The sequence below is a fragment of the Diceros bicornis genome, chromosome 34 (genome assembly GCF_020826845.1).
Source record: "Diceros bicornis minor isolate mBicDic1 chromosome 34, mDicBic1.mat.cur, whole genome shotgun sequence".
Taxonomy (NCBI): Eukaryota; Metazoa; Chordata; class Mammalia; order Perissodactyla; family Rhinocerotidae; genus Diceros; species Diceros bicornis.
This window is the reverse complement of record NC_080773.1, coordinates 35,422,341-35,435,668: the sequence shown is the minus strand read 5'-3', so window position 1 is coordinate 35,435,668 and position 13,328 is coordinate 35,422,341. Positions and strand designations below refer to the sequence as shown.

Sequence of the window (13,328 nt, the reverse complement as noted above, 5' to 3'; positions counted from 1 at the left end):
GTGGATGTCTCCATACTCTTCTGCACGTGTGCTCTAGGGCGTGCCTGTGTGTCTGCATGTACACGGTTGTGTCAATGGGTGCATCTGCCTGTGGCCCACATGTGTCCCTATGAGCACTGTTCTTGACATGGGTGAGACTTCTGTGCATAGGTGTCTGGGTGTCCTTCTATGTCTGTGTCCATCTGTCTTCATGGTTATATGTGTCTCCAGGTGATATAAAGAGACCCTCTCTATGCTTGTGTCTGTGTCCTGATGAGTATCTGCATGTGCGTCTTCATAGGGTTTTGTGTTCTACGTGTGTGTGTGTGAGTGTGAACATCTGCTGGTACATTTTTGTGTAGTCCTGTGTGTGGTGGTGTTGTAGAGTCTCCTCCTGGCCTGTATATGTCCCATGGCATGTCTGGGGGTGCCCCTGACCAACATGCCCGCATGGGACCCAGGTCCCTTGCTGTGTCCCAGCCCAGTCACCCCTGACTAAGGGGATCTCTGAATGCCACTCAGCCTCTGCCAGCAGCTGGGCACTCCTGGAACAGGGTCACTTTCTGGGATATCTGTGCTCTCAGCTTGTCCCCACTCAGAATTCACCTCCTGGGGCCGGCCCTGAGGCGTAGCAGTTAAGTGCATGCGGTCCACTACTGGTGGCCCGGGTTCGGATCCCAGGCATGCACCGAGGCACCGCTTGTCAGGCCATGCTGAGGCCGCATCCCACATACAGCAACTAGAAGGATGTGCAACTATGACATAACTATCTACTGGGGCTTTGGGGAGAAAAAGGGGGGAAAAAAAGGAGGAGGATTGGCAATAGATGTTAGCTCAGGGCCAGTCTTCCTCAGCAAAAAAAGAGGAGGATTGGCATGGATGATAGCTCAGGGCTGATCTTCCTCACAAAAAAAAAAAAAATGAGTTAACCTCTTCTTGGAGGCTTCTCTTTCCAGCCCCTCATGTGGGACACCACAGTCCCCAGGCCTTGGCCTCAGATCTCCCCACACTGAACTTTCACTTTCTCAAATGTCCCAGGATCGCTGACACACCCACACCTTTGCACAGGATGTTCCCTCTGCCTGGAGCTCCTTGTGTGGACTACTGTCTATTTGTGTTACAGGTTTAAATTATATACCAGGGGAGGGGTTATGATTGTAAGGGGAAAGAGGAGCTCAGGGCATCCTGGGGGCCAGGCCATGGGGTTCTCAGCAGCTGCTCTGGTGCTCACCTCTAAGCTCTGGGATTCTCCTATTGAATGTTAGTTCACAGAACACCAACCTCAGTCGAGGTCACTCTGTGACCATTCTAGAATGAGACAGAAAAGACCACCCAATCATCACATCAGAGCACAGAACAAAACAAGAACTTGGTCAAACAAGAGAAATGACGAGATAGCCCCCTCTCTGGGGTAACGTGAGTGAGGGCTACGTCTTCTACCAGCTGCTGCATTAGGCCTGCTTCCTTCACGTGCCTTGTAGATAACACATTTCGGGATTTCTGATCACAGAATCAACCCTACTGCCTGACACCATCCAATTCAGACCAAAGCTGCAATTCCTTTAAACCTTTCTCCAAAACACTGAACACCGGTACAGAGTCCTAACATCCTCTTACTGAGCGCCCTGCATTTCTCATGGTGTGCGGTACCCCACATGGTACGCAGTGCATTGATAAGCCTTGCTGTTCCACTACCGCTGTCAGGGGTGTTCCTGGTGCCAAAGGGCACTGGCACCACAGACCTGCAGACCTGAACTCTCCCCTGAACTCCAGAGTTGCTCATCCACCTGGATATCAATTTCCTCTTAGACGTCTGGTAGACCTTTCAAACCGAATGAGCACAAAACCTAATTCTCATCTCGCCCTGCCCTGCTCGATCTCACTGCCCACCTCTCTCCCCGCTATAGCCATAGTAGCATTCCTCTGGTGCCTGCACCAGACCACACTCTCGTCAGTCTCTGCTTCTTGACACACGCTGTTACCTTTGCTGGAGATGTTCTTCTCCAACTCTGACCCTGCCTGGGGATCCTGCATCCTTCAGAGGGCTGCATGATATCACCTCTTGCTTCTGTCTGCTCTGCTTTCTCTGCTTTAGTTCAATGTCCATCTTCCCATTTTACACACAAGGACACTGAACTCCAGGGAGAAGTGACGTGACCATGGTCATGTGGCTGCAGATGGCCCAGTGCACATGGGCTGGAATCCCAATCAATCCCAACTCCAAGCTCTTAGCCACTAGGTCACTCTGCCCCCTCCACACCTGCCCTTCCATCCCCACATTTTGATCTTTCTATTGTTTGTGCTTGTGAGTTCCCCAGACACATGGCTGTCAAAGCGACAGTTACTTTATTGCACATGCTTCATTTAATGTGTTCTCCACATGAGAGGAGCTCAAGGGCAGGGAGCTCAAGAGCCCACATTTCAGTCACCCACGTGTCTCAATTTCCCATGGTGTGCCATGGGATGAAGGACAGGGTCTCATCCCTCTTGCCCAAACAGCAGCAAGGTCATAGCTGGCCCCTCTGATTGAACACAGAAGTGAAGAGCAGATGGTGAGAAATGGGAGATGTGGGAACAAAGACCAGTCTATCATCTGGATGGCATGTCACAACAGCTAGGGACAAATGCACACCCAAGTATCAATGTGCTGCGTTATACTGACGAGCTCCCAAGCGTGGAGAGAAATGTCCTCTGCAGGAGAGGGTTTTTACGACCCTTACAGACCTAGGAGCTTGCTTACAGGTACCGCCACAACCACTGCACAAACAAGCCCTCCTGAGAGAGGACAGAGGAAGGAGGGGCCCTTGAGAGGCAACTCTCTTTCCCGAATAGAAAAGTACCTGTGCTGTCATTAAAAAATTATGAGTATTGTGACTACTGACTCATTGAGAAGTGCACGCATGATAATGAAATGTGGTAAAGCACCAGTCCACAACAGCGATGCCAAACTACACCTGCACTCATTTACAAGGCTGAGGAGGGCTCAAAGGGAGGATCTGATGATTTTTATGCTAAAAATGCCCAATGTATATTGTAACGTGAGGTAACAATGATCATCCCATGTAGTTCGACATTTCGCCTCCAAGACAATCCCAAAGGAGATATTCCAAAGCGCCTCATGTTTATTTATTTGGAAATAAGGCCATGGGGGTAAACATGAAAACCACATGGAGCTACACCTCCACATCATCTTCTCCTCCTGGTGAGTCTCAATCACTTGTCTTTATAGCAACACTTGACATATTCTCATAAGAGTGAACCATGAGATTCCTTATCCACATTTGTTTTTTTGGAGTTCATCATGAATTTAACTTGAATGTGTGTTTTACTGTTTGTATGAGCCCTAATTCAACCCATAGAAGACTTCTGAGGTGGACTTGGAGAAGACTCTCAAGAGAAGACCAGGAAAAGTGAAAAATCCAGTCAGAGGAAAGAATTAGGACTCATCTGGGAAGACTGTGTAGCTACATGATCACCATTGTGTCTCAGAGAAAATATAGGAAGAACAAATATGTTGTTCGGGATTAAGGAAAAGTGAGCATGCTGGATGTTTAAAATGACACAAAGGGCCAGCCCAGTGGCACAAGCGGTTGAGTGCACGTGCTCTGCTGCGGTGGCCTGGGGTTCGCCGGTTTGGATCCCAGGCGTGCACTGACGCACCACTTGGCAAGCCACGCTGTGGCAGCGTCCCATATAAAGTGGAGGAAGATGGGCACGGATGTTAGCCCAGGGCTAGTCTTCCCCAGCAAAACAAAAAAAAAAAAGAGGAGTATTGGCAGATGTTAGCACAGGGCTGATCTTCCTCACAAAAAATAAATAAATAAATAAAATGACACAAAGAAAGGACTTGGTTATTTCTTTCTAATTGAAGTGTTCTCACACCACTCTTATCTGACATAGTACTGGAAGTCCTAGCTAGAGCAATCATGCAAGACAAAGAAATAAAAGGCATCTAAATTGGAAAGAAAAAATTGTCATTATTTTCAGATATGATCTGATATACTGAAAATCCCAAAGACTAAACTAAAGAAACTCTTGGATCTAATCAATGGCTTCAGTAAAGTTAAAGGATATAAAATCAATACACACAAATGTTGCATTTCTATACAGTAACAATGACACATCTGAAAAAGAAACAAAGAAAACTATCCCATTCAAAATAGCATCAAAAACAATAAAAGACCTAGGAATAAATTTAACCAAAGTGAAAGATCTGTACAATGAAAACTGTAAGACTTTGTTGAAAGAAATCGAAGACACAAACAAATGGAAAGATATCCCATGTTCACGGATTGGAAGAACTAATAGCGTAAATATGTCCACACTGCCCAAGGCCATCTAGAGATTCAACAAAATCCCTATCAAAATTCCAACGGCGTTTTTCACAGGAATGAAGAAAACAGTCCTAAAATTTGTGTGGAACAACAAAAGACTCCCCACAGCCAAAGCAATCATGAGAAAGAACAAAACTAGAGGCATCACACTTCCTGATTTCAAACTGTACTACAAAGCTATAGTGATGCAACCAGTATGGTACTGGCACAAAAACAGACACATAGACCAAGGAACAGAAGAGAGAGCCCAGAATTAAACCCCCACATCCCCGGTCAACTAATATTTGACAAGGGAGCCAAGAACATCCAATGGGGAGAGGATAGTGTCTTCAACAAGTGGTGCTGGGAAAATTGGATAACCCCATGCAGAACGAAATAGGCCCCTAGCTTGTACCACTCACAAAAATTAACTTGAAATGGATCAAAGACTTAAACATAAGACCTGATACCATAAAACTCGTAGAATAAAACTCAGGGAAGAAGCTCCATAACACTGGTCTTGGCAACGATTTTTTGGATAGGACACCAAAAGCACAAACAACAAAAGAAAAAATCAACAAGTGGGACTACATCAAATGAAAAAGCTTCTGCACAGCAAAAGAAACAATTAACAAAATAAAAAGGCAACTTATGGAAGGGGAGAGAATATTTGCAAACCATGTATCAGATAAGGGGTTAATATCCAAAATTTATAAAGAACTTGTACAACTTTATAAAAAAATCCAATTAAAAAATGGGCAGAGGAACTAAATAGACATTTTTCCAAAGATGTACCCATGGCCAACATGTACATGAAAAGGTGCTTGATACCACTAATCATCAGGGTAATACAAATCAAAACCACAATGAGCTATCACCTCACATCTGTCAGAACTGCTATCATCAAAAAGACAAGAGATAACAAGTGTTGGTGAGGATCTGGAGAAAAAAGAATGTGAAGAAAAGAGAACGTGTAGAAATGTGCACTGTTGGTCAGAATGTAAACTGGTCTAGCCACTTTGGAGAACAGTATGAAGGTTCTTCAAAAAGTAAAAACATAACTATCATATGATCCAGAAATCCTACTTTTGTGTAGATATCCAAAGGAAATGAAAACAGGATTTCGAAGATATATGCACTCTCGTGTTTATTATAGCATTATTCACAACAGCCAAAATATGGAAACAACCTAAGTGTCCATCAAAGAATGAATGGATAAAGGAGATGTGATACACACACACACTCAATGGAATACTATTCAGCCACGAGAAAAAAGGAAATCCCATCATTTGCGACAACATGGATGGACCTTAAGGACATTATGCTAACTTAGATAAGTCAGACAGAGAAAGACAAATACTGTATGATCTCATTTGTATGTGGAATCTAAAAAGAAAACAAAAAACTGACTCGAAAAAACAGAGAGTGGAACAAGGGTTACCAAAGGCTGGGTGGTGGGGGAATGGGAGAGGGGTTGTATAAGGATACATACTTGCAACTAGTAAATAAGTCCTGGAGATCTAATACATAGTACAGGAATTACAGACAACAAAACTGTATTACAAACATTAAACTTGCTAAGAGACTAGATCTTAATTGTTCCCATCACTAGAAGAAATGAAAACTCTGTGACACAATAGAGGTATTGGCTAATGCTACAATGGCAGTCATACTGCAATATAAATGCATCAAATCAATCTTGTAAACCTTACACCTACACAATGTTATATATCAATTATATCTCAATTAAAAAAACAGAATAAATAAAAAAATAAAAATTGAAGCCTTAAACAGTCTTAATGGTGCAGTAAAATGTACCCATTCTTGTGTGTCCTTATCTCCTTACATATAAAATAATTTTAGGCAACAATATTTTTAGTATTCTAATTTCTTTTAAGTGCTTCATACATCGGGGCTTCACATGTATCACAAAGACTTAAGCTCCTCAATGGCCAAGACAATGTTTTATTACAAAGAAGGATTTCAATAAATATTTGCAGAGCTGCTGTCAAGTGTCCAGCTCTCCTGACACAGGGTGGCAGAGAGTGTATATGAAGTCAGGTAGAGGGGACAAGGGCCTATACTGCTCCTCCCCTGCCACCCAACAACAAAAACAATAGATAACAAACTGTCATGGGTTTGTCAGGGACACCTGAAAGACGCCATGAATGCATTTCTTTTTCTGTTACATCTACTTCTTTTCTTCCTCCCCACTTATGCCTCTTTGCTTTACTATTCCTGTGATTGCTTTACAATGCATACTAAGGGTAGAGCTTAGCTGAAGGTTTTGTAATTGCACAATAGCCACTGGTTCTCTCTCCTGTATGAATTTTTGGATGTAGAGTAAGGTCCTAGGCTGAGTCAATTTCCAGGATGACTTTAGATGACAATAAGTGATGATTTGCGATGACACTTATGGGGTTTCTCTTTGGTATAATTTCTCAGGTGCCTAGTAAGACATTTCCTACGGCCAAAAGATTTTCCTCAGGAGTTACATTCAAAAGGTCTTTCCCCAGTATGAGTTCTCGGATGTTGACTGACATAAACCCACTTGCAAAAGGCTTTCTCATGTAGCCTACATTCACTACAAAGTGTAAGAGACTCCGAGTATGAAGTATGAAGACTCCGAGGCCGAGTGAGGGATGAACGAAGGCTGAGGGCCTGCCCATTCACTATATTTGCAGGGTTTCTTCCCAGTGTGACTCCTCGGGTGTTGAGGAGTTAGGGAAGAGCAGTCACAAATGCTCTCTGATATTCTTTACACTCAGAAGGTTCTTCTCCAGTGTGGATCCTACTATGCCGGAAAAAAATGAAAAGGTGGGGGCAGATCTGGTGGTGTAGTGGTCAAGTTCCTGCTCTCCATTTCTGGCAGCCCAGGGTTCACAGGTTCGGATCCTGGGCGCAGACCTATGCACTGCTTACCAAGGCATGTTATGGCAGGCATCCCACATAAAGTAGAGGAAGATGTGCACAGATGTTAGCTCGGGGCCAGTCTTCCTCAGCAAAAAAGAGGAGGATTAGCAAGAGGTGTTAGCTCTGAGCTACCATTCCTCACCAAAAAAAAAAAAAAAATGAAAGGGTGAATGAAAGCCTTTCCACATTTGCTGCACTCAGGGCTTCTCTCCTGTGAGAACCCTCATGTGATGAGTGAAAAAAACAGCTGTCAAAAAAGGTTCACCCATGTGTTTTGCATGCAAAGAGACTTTCTCTAGAGTGGGAAATATTATTTTGGACAAAAGCAGAGCTGTCACAAGAGACTTTCCCACATTCTTTGCATTCACAAGGCTTCTCCCCAGTGTGAATCTGCTGGTGCTGGTGCTGCATGAGGTCTGACCTGCAGTTGAAGGCCTTCCCACCCAGGAAGCACTCACATGGCTTCGACAAGTGTAAATCCTCATGTGTTGACTGAGGTCCACCCATGTGACAAAGCCTTTCTCGTGTGCACTGCCATCACAGGGCTTCACGTCAGCATGGTCTGCTGATGTCGAACAACAGGCCAACGTTTGTTCGACCCTTTCCCGCATTCCTTCCACTTGTGGAGATCCTTCCCTGCATGGACCACAGAAGCTTTACCTGGTCCAGGTGAGTTCTGTTCATGAAAAGCATCTCCTGGAGCCTCGCTCCTGTGAAACTCTCGAGTGGGGATTATCATCTGTCCCCACACCACAGAGTTCAGAGCTCGTCCTCCTGGGGAGACTCTCCTTGGGGGAGTCTCTCGCCCTTCCTGCATTTGGCCCTCCTTGTTCACCAGCTCATCCCAACCAGGAGTCCCTTGAGACTCCAAGGCAACTGACCCTGGAGCAAGGCTCCTTCTGACAAGGCTCCTTCTGACAAGAGGTGGAAGGTTTCATGGCCTCAGGTGGTACTTTCTTGCATAATGAATCCACTACACAAATGGGCCTGTTAGTCACGCCAGCACAGAAACGCCTCCCAACACTCAGGGCTCTGTGTGGCTTCTCCCCACTGTGAGGAGCCTGGTGCTGGACAAGTCCAGAGCTGACCAAGAAGTTCTTGGGATCCTCCCTGTGAGTGAAGGCCTCTCACACGTGGGATCTGCAGCTCTTCACCAATGAGGCCTGGCCCTTCTCCCTTCTGAGGAATTACTCTCAACTCTGCTGCTTATGCATCTGGTCAAGGTTTACACTGAACCAGAAGTGGTTCCAAATGCTTCACATGGTGGTGTATGGGTGCTGCCCACATGGCGTTCCCTGGTGTTCAGCCAGGTACAAAAATGTCTCTCAAGACTGGGCTACACGTGTCACAGGGGTGAGCCATTTGGCTGGAAGGACCCCTCCTGGGAGTTCTCATCTGTGACACGCCTACAGAAAAGCCCTGCTCACAAGGTGCATCCTCATCTTCCACTCCATGCCAAAAACCTGAAGGAAGATAAATGCCAGTAAAGTGCATGTTTAATTGCTGGGAAGTGGCATCCCATAACCAATGTGTGTCTGCTATGACCAGGAATTAGTCCGTGGGTTGTTGGCAGAACACGGGAGCCAGAATCAGCATGAGGAAGAGCTGCTGTGTACTGTGGGCCTCTAAAGGTCACAGAATGGAGGAGACAGAGCAGATGGGACAAGGACAGAGTACAGCATAAGGAGAGGCATGGTCTCCAAGTCACTCCTCCGCCAAGAGTTTCCCAGCAAGGCCTTGGTTCCTTGTCACAGGTGAGTGCTGTGCAAAAGAGTCTGTCCAGGGCCAGAAAAACCTGGCTGGAATGGAAAACTTAGTGTTCATGGAAAATTTAATGACACATGCATGTCTTGTGACACATTAAATGAAAGCCAATGCTAGAGGGTGCTGCATGGAGGGCCCAGAGAAGAACAGCTAAGCTGTGGAGAGTAGAAGAGTGGAGGACTAACAGGCACCTGAGGTCAGAGTAGAAATGACAAGTGAGCAAGGCATTAAAAATAGAGAAGGACAAGTAGGATGACATTAGCCCCTGGGGTTGGCCCCAAAACACTAGTAGACAGCGCTCAGGTTGCTGGTGTCACGTGAAGCCATCCCCAATGTCACCTTTCCCACAGCTTCCACTTACCAGGCCTCCTCCAGGTCTTCTTTGCTGTGGCTGAGCCTGTGTCTACCTTCTCAGCCACCCTGGGCTCCCCTCTGGTCCCATGTGGGTAACTACATGAGATCTGGAAACCGCAAGTCCTACGAGGAAAGAAGAGCTGCTGAGTGGCCAGCAGTGACCCAGGGAGACTCTCTCCACAGAGAAGAAAATAAAATATTAAAAAAAGAATCTTGAAGAGGGTCTTGCAGGAACAGCTCAGTGTTCTCCACAAGAAGTGACCACGTCAGTGCTGGCAATTCCTGGAACCTTCAGGCACCAGGAAATGCCAATTAGAGGAAGGGGGCAGAACCTGGGCAGAGTGGCCAGGCCAGCTGGGATCTGTTAGGCAGCCTCCTGACCCCCAAATCCTTCATTTCAAAGCTTTGGGGCATAGAGGTTGGGGTTGCTCTGGGAGAGGAGGAGGTGATGCACACTCCCCAGCCCTGGTACCCAAAGCACCTACTCCAGGGAACCAAAAAGGAGCTGTGTCATCACAGAACTGTGAGACAGAGAGAGCTGCCCCTTGGGAAAAAGGAGAAGAACAAAACCCAGCCCAGGAAACTAGGAATCATACCTACCCCCTGGGATCCATGCCCTTGTTAAGTCCCTCCAGCTGCGTGTGGGCTGGACCTCAAAGCTCTTCTAGTGAATAGAATATGGCAAAAATGATGGGGTGCCACTTCTGAGAAGACCTTCTAAAAATACCAGCTTCTCTCTTGGATGCTGTCTCTTGCTCATGATCATGGAAATCAGCCCCCTTGTTGTGAACTGCTTATGGAGAAGACAACATGGCAAGCAACTGAGGGAGGGCTCTGGCCAACAGCCAGCAAGGAAATCCAACAGCCTCCTGCTCATGTGCATGTCCTTGAAAGGAGAGTCACCTCCAGCTGAGCCTTCAGATGAGATAGCAGCCCTGGACATCTTGACAACAAGGTCATGAGAGACTTTTGGCTAGAGGTACCCAAGTAGGATATGCCTGATTCCTGACCCACAGAAACTGTGAGATAATAAACATTTGTCTTTTCAACTCACTAAGTTTTGGAGTAATTTGCCACGTAGCAATAGATGACTAATACAGAGACTTACCCAGTGAGGACACAAGCGCAAAGTTCTCCAGCATCACATCACGGTACAGGAGTCGCTGAGCCTCCTCAAGGAGCTCCCACTCCTCCCGGGAGAAGTACACGAACACATCCTCGAAGGTCACACAGCCCTACCGCGATGGGGACAGTTGAGCCCACAGGCAGCATCTCTCCACACAGGTCAAGCTTCTCACATACCCACTCCCTGGTCCCTTTCACCCCCCAGCCTCCCGACTCACAGGAGATACCAGACTGGGCACCACTTGTGCCTGCTCTCACTTCATGTGTCTCTGATCACCGTGTCCAGCCCACAGCAGAACCAGGCAGGTGTCAGATACTACGTAAGCTCTGGGCCAGGCATGAGGGCACCACCCACTCCTGCCAGCCAGTTCTCCTCCTGTCATCCAGACCATGCCTCCCAGACACAACTGAACTTGGGCTCAGCCTTCTCTAAGTCCCCAGTACTAGGGCCTTAAGGTTAGTTGACACTCCTCCCTGGTCTCCCTGCCCTCCCTGCCTCCTTCACTTCCAGTCTCCACTCTGCACGCAGAGGGAAGCTGCTGAATGAAATCTGTGTTAAATCACTTCCCTCCTCGGCTCCAAACTTGCATAAGGGATGCCTAGCTCTTCGGGCTGCCATGCAGGCCTGACTTCCGCCCCGCTGCTCTCTGTTCCCATAGGACACAATGGAGACCCTGGCCACTCCCAACTCAGTCTCACCCCCAAGTATTTGCACATGCCTGTTCCGGTGACTGGGACACCCTTCTGAACGTTATTCCATTGGCTGCCCGTAACGGGAACCCATCCATATAATCCTTGGCCTGGACTCTGGACCCTGGATGACTCCCTCCAGGGACTGCACGACCAAGAACCCGGAGAAGGAAAGGTAGAGTCCCAGGGCACCACCATCAGCTGTAACGAGGAGCGGTGACCATGAGGGTGTGAGAGGGCTTTGCCCTGGGTGACCCTCTGCTCACCTGCGCCGGATTCATCGGTGCTGCCGCCTCTGCCACCGCCACGGGACCCAGAGGGCTGAGCGGGGCCCTGAGAGGCAGGCGACCAGGGCGCGTCCCGAGGGCTCAGCCTGGGCGGGGTCGCCTCCGGCTGCGTGTCGCGCTCGGAGCTCCGCTATAAAACGGTACTGAATGCTCACAGGCCGCCGCCTCCAGGGCCGGAGCGCGGGCGCGGAGGCCCCGGAGAACGCGCGGTCCCGGCGGCGCCCGGCAGACACGAGGCGCGAGGGGGCTTGTCCCACAGCCGGGGGCACAGTCCCAGGGAGAAGGAGTGGGGGCCGGGGCGTCACGGCTCCCACTAGGCGCGGAGGTGGCCCGGGCCACGTCACTCTCCCTCCCCGCTCGGCCGCACAGAAGCGGCCCCCACGCGGCGCCCAGTCCACGTGGTCGCGGGCCAGCCAGCCACCGCTCACGGAAGGATGTCCTCGTTCAGCGAGGCCGGAAGTCCCGTCCCGACGCCGCAGGAAACGCCCCTCCCGGGCCGTCATTGGCCACTCGCTCGGCCGGAAGCGCGGAGCATCCCTCCTGGGTAATGTAGTTTAGCCCGCCTGTGCCCACGCGCCTGTGCCTCTTCCCTTCTCCACGGCAACGGCCGAGCGGCTCCGTTAGAACAGACTGGGAAATGACGCTCCTCCAGGCTTCGGAGCACAGGGGCGGGGCTTCGCTTCTCGTAAAGAAAAGTGCCTGCATTTCCGTGGGCGTGGGGGCAAGGCCCCGCCCCCAGGAAGCGTGCATCCGCCGGACCTGGGAACCTGTTAGAAATACTCTCTCTGCCCACTCAGACCTAGCGAATCAGAAACTGCGGACGGGGCTCAGCACTCTGCTTTAAGGAATCCTCCTGCGGCTCACTCAAGTTTGAGAACCACGGCTCTACTGTGACTAGAATGGGAAATACTAAGTCCCTCATGGGAATTCACATGAAAAGTGCCTATCATATAGTTAGTGCTCAAGAAATAAGAGCTATTATTATCACTGTCATTAGCATTAACGTCACAATGCCTTCAGTACACTGCTGTGGGAGGCTAAGTCGTGGATGCCTCTTTGCAGGATCCTTGGCATTATATGACTCCTGGGCCGACCCCGTGGCTTAGCGGCTCGCTCCACTGCTGGCTGCCCCGGTTCAGATACCCCCGGCCGCGCACTGACGCACAGCTTCTCCGGCCACGCTGAGGCTGCGTCCCACATACAGCAACTAGAAGAACGTGCAGCTATGATATACAACTATCTACTGGGGCTTTGGGGGAAAAAATAAATAAATAAAATTAAATTAAAAAAAAAATTGACTCCTGAGGCCAGCCAAAATGACTCCTGAGGCCGGCCTGGTGGCGCCAGCGGTTAAGTGCCCGCGGTCCGCTGTGGCAGCCCAGGGTTTGCTGCTTCGGATCCCGGGTGCGCACTGACCCGCTGCTTGTCAGGCCATGCTGTGTCGGCCTCCCATATAAAGTGGAGGAAGATCGACACGGATGTTAGCCCAGGGCCAGTTTTCCTCAGCACAAAAAGAGGAGGATTGGCGGATGTTAGCACAGGCCTGGTCTCCTCACAAAAAAAAAAAAAAAAAAAAAAAAATACGACTCCTTGTATTATTTAAATGTTTTACATAAAAGCACCAATTTGTATGCACATTTGGCTTATTCAGTTATTTCTTAAACAGGGCAGCAGGAGGTTTTCTTTTTATTTTATTTTTGTGTGTGTGAGGACTACCCCTGAGCTAACATCCGATGCCAATGCTCCTTTTGTGCCGAGGAAGATTGGCCCTGGGCTAACATCCCTGCCCATCTTCCTCTACTTTTATATGGGACGCAGCCACACCATGGCTTAACAAGTGGTGCGTGGGTGGAGCCCGGGATCCCAACCTGGGAACCCGGGCCGCTGCAGCGAGCGCGAACAC

The 13,328-nt window shown here is 48.6% G+C and overlaps 2 long non-coding RNA genes across 2 annotated transcripts in view; both read right to left on the bottom strand.

Moving 5' to 3' along the window:
• LOC131397500 (uncharacterized) overlaps window positions 1-3,703 on the bottom strand; it is a 46,336-nt gene extending 42,633 nt beyond the window's left edge. The window contains exon 1 of the long non-coding RNA XR_009216775.1: window positions 128-3,703. This is a non-coding gene — a long non-coding RNA (uncharacterized LOC131397500). The remainder of the gene's footprint in view (window positions 1-127) is intronic.
• Window positions 3,704-6,698: 2,995 nt separating this feature from the next.
• On the bottom strand, window positions 6,699-11,867 carry LOC131397493 (uncharacterized). The gene is made up of 4 exons (XR_009216772.1): window positions 11,405-11,867; window positions 10,432-10,558; window positions 9,331-9,446; window positions 6,699-8,668 (listed from the first exon to the last, which is right to left on the bottom strand). It is a non-coding gene; the product is annotated as an uncharacterized LOC131397493 (long non-coding RNA).
• Between the last annotated feature and the right edge of the window lie 1,461 nt (window positions 11,868-13,328).